Here is a 6,736-nt window from a genome sequence, read left to right on the forward strand (position 1 = left end):
ATTCATTCATGCCGGCAATGATCTCTTCATTGATTAATAATAATAATAATAATAATAATAATAATAATACTACTACTACTACTAATAATAATAATAATATTTATTTATACCCCGCCCTCCCCAGCCAAGGCCGGGCTCAGGGTGGCTAACAAGCAATAATAAAAACAAGTTGAAGTTGAAACTAGTATCCAATTGTTTCTCAATGTTAACTATTTTGGTGAGGATTTCATTCAGTCTTTGGAGAACCAGAACCATAGTTTCTGCAGACAACATGCAAATCTCTTGGTAGGGGAGCGTATCCAGAATCGGTTGAAAGCCGGCTCCTCTGATATCTTGTTCTAGAGGCAAGGGTGGGTCAGCGTTAGAAGTGGGAGGAATCCCTCCTGCTCCTGCTCTTGCCCTCTTGGACGGATTAGCTTTTTCTGGGAGGAGGGGGGTCGGGTCATTATCATCTTCCTTAAAGGGGGGTGAGGTTCCCCCAACATTGTTACTCAGTGTTTGTTCTATTTGCTCCGTTTGTTTCTGAGTCAGGGAAGATGGCGTTGGCTATCTACCGATTCTTTGTTTTAGAGGAATTGTGAGTCCCAATAATGATCTTCTGGCTCTTTGCACCTCGTTTCCTCCTTCCGGCAGGCATTCTCAATAAAGGCCTCAGGTTGTGTGAAGGTCAGTAATTAAGCCTCTTCAATGCTTCCTGGCCTGTCCTGGGGAGAGGGCTAGGACTCAAATCCAAGTTTCAGCCACTTCAGCCTTCCTTGCCTGGTCTGAGGAGTTACAGTTGGAAAACTAGGCCTCAAATCTTCCTGGCCTAAAGGAGCAGGTTTTAGCAGGGAAAGCACCCCCCAAAAAACACACACACTCAGAGATGGAGATTTAAAGCACAGACCTGGAAAGAACAGGGCAAAATTTAAGTGTGGATAAGCCCTTAGATTTAAAAAGAAGGAGATGTTCCTGCCTCTCTCATGACGCTCAACCCTTCCGAACTGCCCTCCAGTACATATTTCTTCACCAGGTTTATGGACTGCTGGGTGCTGATCATTTCCTCTCCCCTTCTTTCTCTTTTTGCTGCCTTGAGACCACACATGGATCCCCTGGTTCGGTCTCAGCTGGTACAGAAAACCACCCGGAAGGTCTTTCAATTGCTCTCATTACAGTTTACGAAGGTCAAAGCCGGGAGTTCCGTGCCAGCAACACAGAGCCAGGTGACTGGACCTTCTTAAGGACATAAGTAGAGCCCAGTTGGATCAGGCCAATGTGGAAACCTGGAGAACTGGAGAAGATTGGAAAAATGAGAAACTGAGAAAAATGGAAACTTAGCAATTCACCCTTCCATAAGGGCACAAGAGTCAAAGGAATATAATCAACATCACAATACTCTACTCATGAGCAAGAATGCTCATGAATGGAACTTCTTCCTCCCGGTGTCACCTTGGTGGGGATTGGTCTGTTGACAAGGGGTAGCCAAAGTGCAATGTTCCCCCTGTCAAGATAGGGTCATAAACATAAGCACCAATTTTGTGAATTGGCCATATCTCCACTGTTATCTGTAGTACAATAGTACTTATATTGCCATATTTTATTTTATAAATTGCTTGTTGGTCATTGACCGTATTAAAGATATTTGAATTTTTGGGCCTCAGGTTGTATGAAGGTCAGTAATTAAGCCTCTTCAATGCTTCCTGGCCTGTCCTGGGGAGAGGGCTAGGACTCAAATCCAAGTTTCAGCCACTTCAGCCTTCCTTGCCTGGTCTGAGGAGTGACAGTTGAAGAAGTGGTCTGAGGAGTGACAGTTGGAGAACTAGGCCTCAAACCTTCCTGGCCTAAAGGAGCAGGTTTTAGCAGGGAAAGCACCCCCCCCCCAACACACTCAGAGATGGAGATTTAAAGCACAGACCTGGAAAGAACAGGGCAAAATTTAAGTGTGGATAAGCCCTTAGATTTAAAAAGAAGATGTTTCTGCCTCTCTCATGACGCTCAACCCTTCCGAACTGCCCTCCAGTACATATTTCTTCACCAGGTTTATGGACTGCTGGGTGCTGATCATTTCCTCTCCCCTTCTTTCTCTTTTCACTGCCTTGAGACCACACATGGATCCCCTGCTTCGGTCTCAGCTGATACAGAAAACCATCCAGAAGGTCTTTCAATTGCTCTCATTACAGTTTACGAAGGTCAAAGCCGGGAGTTCCGTGCCAGCAACACAGAGCCAGGTGACTGGACCTTCTTAAGGACATAAGTAGAACCCAGTTGGATCAGGCCAATGTGGAAACCTGGAGAACTGGAGAAGATTGGAAAAATGAGAAACTGAGAAAAATGGAAACTTAGCAATTCACCCTTCCATAAGGGCACAAGAGTCAAAGGAATATAATCAACATCACAATACTCTACTCATGAGCAAGAATGCTCATGAATGGAACTTCTTCCTCCCGGTGTCACCTTGGTGGGGATTGGTCTGTTGACAAGGGGTAGCCAAAGTGCAATGTTCCCCCTGTCAAGATAGGGTCATAAACATAAGCACCAATTTTGTGAATTGGCCATATCTCCACTGTTATCTGTAGTACAATAGTACTTATATTGCCATATTTTATTTTATAAATTGCTTGTTGGTCATTGACCGTATTAAAGATATTTGAATTTTTGGGCCTCAGGTTGTATGAAGGTCAGTAATTAAGCCTCTTCAATGCTTCCTGGCCTGTCCTGGGGAGAGGGCTAGGACTCAAATCCAAGTTTCAGCCACTTCAGCCTTCCTTGCCTGGTCTGAGGAGTGACAGTTGAAGAAGTGGTCTGAGGAGTGACAGTTGGGGAACTAGGCCTCAAACCTTCCTGGCCTAAAGGAGCAGGTTTTAGCAGGGAAAGCACCCCCCCCAAACACACTCAGAGATGGAGATTTAAAGCACAGACCTGGAAAGAACAGGGCAAAATTTAAGTGTGGAAAAGCCATTAGATTTAAAAAGAAGATGTTTCTGCCTCTCTCATGACGCTCAACCCTTCCGAACTGCCCTCCAGTACATATTTCTTCACCAGGTTTATGGACTGCTGGGTGCTGATCATTTCCTCTCCCCTTCTTTCTCTTTTCAGTGCCTTGAGACCACGCATGGACCCCCTGCTTCGGTGTCAGCTGCTACAGAAAACCATCCGGAAGGTCTTTCAGTTGCTCTCATTACAGTTTACGAAGGTCAAAGCCGGGAGTTCCGTGCCAGCAACACAGAGCCAGGTGACTGGACCTTCTTAAGGACATAAGTAGAGCCCAGTTGGATCAGGCCAATGTGGAAACCTGGAGAACTGATCTCAAGATTGGAAAAATGAGAAACTGAGAAAAATGGAAACTTAGCAATTCACCCTTCCATAAGGGCACAAGAGTCAAAGGAATATAATCAACATCACAATACTCTACTCATGAGCAAGAATGCTCATGAATGGAACTTCTGCCTCCCGGTGTCACCTTGGTGGGGATTGGTCTGTTGACAAGGGGTAGCCAAAGTGCAATGTTCCCCCTGTCAAGATAGGGTCATTTATCATGTCGGTCATTATGACTTTTGAATACACTAGCCCTCATGGATGGCTGTGTTCGAGACTAATGAGCAATTTGTTCTCCATTGCTAAATGGTTTGGAAATGTTCATCTCATCTCTAATGAGTTGTGGAGATGAATAAGGGGTTGACCTTTTGTTTTTGTTTTGTTCTTTGCTTGTTTTCTTCTCTTTCGCAAAGAGTAGGATGGCGTTGGCAATGAGGGGTCGGGGAGCTTGTAACATCATCTTGTAGGCATTGTACAGAAGTGTGTTCTTTCAACCATGTCTTAAATAACTTTGAGTTAAAAAAATAAAGTGCCAAATCTAGTGACCTCTCGTTTGCCTGCTTCTTCAATCCAATAAATGACTTCTTTTTTTCTTTTATAAAAATGCAGATTATTTTCCTTTAGGCTACACAAAAAAATCCTGCTGGCATGCAGCCACAGATGCAGTTTCCGAGAAACTTATCTTTTTTAAAGGCATGTTAAAAGCAAAGGCAACTGTGTTGGTTCTTAAAAGGGTGTAAAGGGATCCAAAACCAACACTTTTGGATAGCACAAAAAAGCGAGCAAACTCTTGAATTTCCCACAGCTCTTCACAAAGGTATATTTGTGTATTTTTGGTTTCTATGGAAGCCGCCCAGAGTGGCTGGGGAAACCCAGCCAGATGGGTGGGGTACAAATAAATTATTATTATTATTATTATTATTATTATTATTATTATTATTATTATTATTAGTATCTTCCACAAAGCAGAAAGGGATGGAGTGGGAGAGAGAGGGAAGAGACAAGGAGACAAAGTCGTGTGGGTATTGTAGCCATAAAGTTCACATTTGGACCAGTGAGATTACCTAGAGGGGTGTGGGTAGCAGGGGGCCCTGGAGATGTTAACGAGACTATCAGACTTTGGCTCAAGTTCATCAGTTTTGTTGAAGTCATCAAACCAATTAATTTTAATTGCAGGCTGAATAAATGTACAATTAATTAATTGTTACTGTTTTGAACTGTCTTGTGTTGTCATCTTCCTTAGTGGGTTGTGACAACTGTTATTTTGAATAGGTTTTTGTTGTTGCTGTTACAGTTGTACCTTGGAAGTCAAACAGAATCCATTCCAGAAGTCCATTCGACTTCGAAAACGTTCAAAAACCAAAATGCGGCTTCTGATGGGCTGCAGGAAGCTCCTACAGCCAATTGGAAGCCACGGAAGCCCCACCAGACATTTGGCTTCCAAAAATAGTTTGCAAACTGGAACAGTTTGGGAGCCAAAACGTTCAAGAACTAAGCTGTTTGACTTCCAAGGTATGACTGTATTAGGACAGTGGTCACCTGGGATGAATTTATGGAAACTGAGCAGAAGGTGATTTAGGCTCAGTCCTCATCTTTGCTATACATTCAAAGGATTACCTCTTTAAACAGTCATATATTCCCCAAAAAGAATTCTGGGGACTGTAGTTTATTAAGGGTGATGAGAGTTGTTAGAAGAACACCTTGCCCTTTCCCTCACAGTGCTATGATGCTTCATTTTCTGGGAAGAAGGTTTGTTACATCATCCTGGGAACTGGGCCTTTACTCCTGCCTGCCCTGGCCTTCCCTGGGACCACTGTCCTCCTCTCCTCAACACTGCTCAGCAGCTCTCCTCATTCTGCATGAGGGATAAAGGAGGCCCCATGGATCGCAATGGTGAACTGCTCGTGAATAAGCCCCTCTCTATGTACCAAGAATGAGAAAGAAAGTGAGCTTTGCTGATGGCAAGCCAAGGGAACATTTTTCAGGGGACACATGCACATCTGAGCAGTGTTCTGGGGGCCACAAACAAGCAGTGGGCTGTGGCTTGAACCTGGGACCACTAAGCTGGGGTCCTTCATCCCCAAAACAGGAAGAGTCCTTCCATTCTGGGCTGCTGACAAACAGCCATGCGCCCAAGATACTATCAAATAAAGGGTAAAGGTAAAGGACGACTATGGGGTTGTGGTGCCCATCTGGCTTTCAGGCCAAGGAAGCCGGCGTTTGTCCACAGACAGCTTTCCAGGTCATGTGGCCAACATGACTAAACTGCTTCTTGCACAACGGGACACCGTGACGGAAACCAGATCACACGGAAATGCCATTTACCTTCCCTCCATAGCAGTACCTATTTTTCTACTTGCACTGGTGTGCTTTCGAACTGCTAGGTTGGCAGGAGCTGGGACAGAGCAACGGGAGCTCACCCCATCACACAGATTTGAACCGTTGACCTTCTGATCAGCAAGCCCAAGAGGCTCAGTGGTTTAGACCACAGCGCTACCCACTCCTCGGCCTGAAAGCGAGATGAGCACCGCAGCCCCATAGTTGCCTTTGGCTTGACTTAACCGTCCAGGGGTCCTTTTCCTTTACCAAATAAAGGGGAAACGCCTTTATTTATTTTACTTACTTATTTCATGAAATTTATAGGCTGCTTGATTGCAGGATTTCTCCCCCTCCTCTGGAATTGCTCATCTTTGCCACATCAAGCCATTTGGCACACACCTGCTGGCGTCTGAACCTGTCTCCCAAGCTGCCTCTTCTTCCCCACCTCTCCTTCCCTGCTTTTGCTCGTTCCCACACCTCCATCGACGTCTGCCAGCCAAGAGTGGCTGGCCACAATGCGGCTGCGAGAGCATAAACGAACGAAGGCAGTTTGGATTATTTTTCTCCCTTGGGGGTTACCCTCTGGCCCGCAGGCATGTCTTTTAAAAATAGCTTCCCCCTGACTGATCCCATTATTATCACAGATACAATTCCCAACTCAACTGTCCAGATCAGAAATCAAGCTGCCTCATTCAAGAGCAGCAGACAACATAGGCCGGCTTCCTGTTGCGTTCCAACAAGCTTTTCGCTCTTATGCCATGGAGCACAGGGGCGTCTGAGGATTGTTTTCCTCGCTTTCAGGCTGTTTGATCATGCCTGTCACACAGCAGAAGAAGCTGGAGGCAGCAGACCACTGGTGAATCCAAAATGGATGCTGATAGAGTCAAATCTTACTTTCCCGGTTCCATTCAGGTAGCTGCAATTTGCTGTTTGTACGGACGCTGCAGAACTTCCTGTATAGAATTCGTGTAGAGCATGGTTTCCCAAAATTGGGATCCTCCAGCTCTTTTTGGACTATGTTAACAGAGAAATCCGAGGGCTCCCTTGGACAAAAACCAAAGACACCAACCAGAACAACTGGAGCAAAACAGCAGCCAGTAGGCTTGGTCTTTATTGAGACTGT

The 6,736-nt window shown here is 45.1% G+C and overlaps 1 long non-coding RNA gene across 2 annotated transcripts; it reads left to right on the forward strand.

The window, feature by feature from the left end:
- Nucleotides 1-569: 569 nt before the first annotated feature.
- Nucleotides 570-3,839, forward strand: LOC310687455. 2 transcript variants are annotated; one of them, XR_014516437.1, is made up of 2 exons: nucleotides 570-666; nucleotides 3,076-3,839. It is a non-coding gene; the product is annotated as an uncharacterized lncRNA (long non-coding RNA). The 2 variants fall into 2 exon arrangements; XR_014516438.1 differs by lacking the exon at nucleotides 570-666 and adding an exon at nucleotides 2,708-2,837.
- Nucleotides 3,840-6,736: the final 2,897 nt, after the last annotated feature.

This window comes from Podarcis liolepis (assembly GCF_965112155.1).
Source record: "Podarcis liolepis genome assembly, chromosome: 10".
NCBI classification, from domain to species: Eukaryota; Metazoa; Chordata; class Lepidosauria; order Squamata; family Lacertidae; genus Podarcis; species Podarcis liolepis.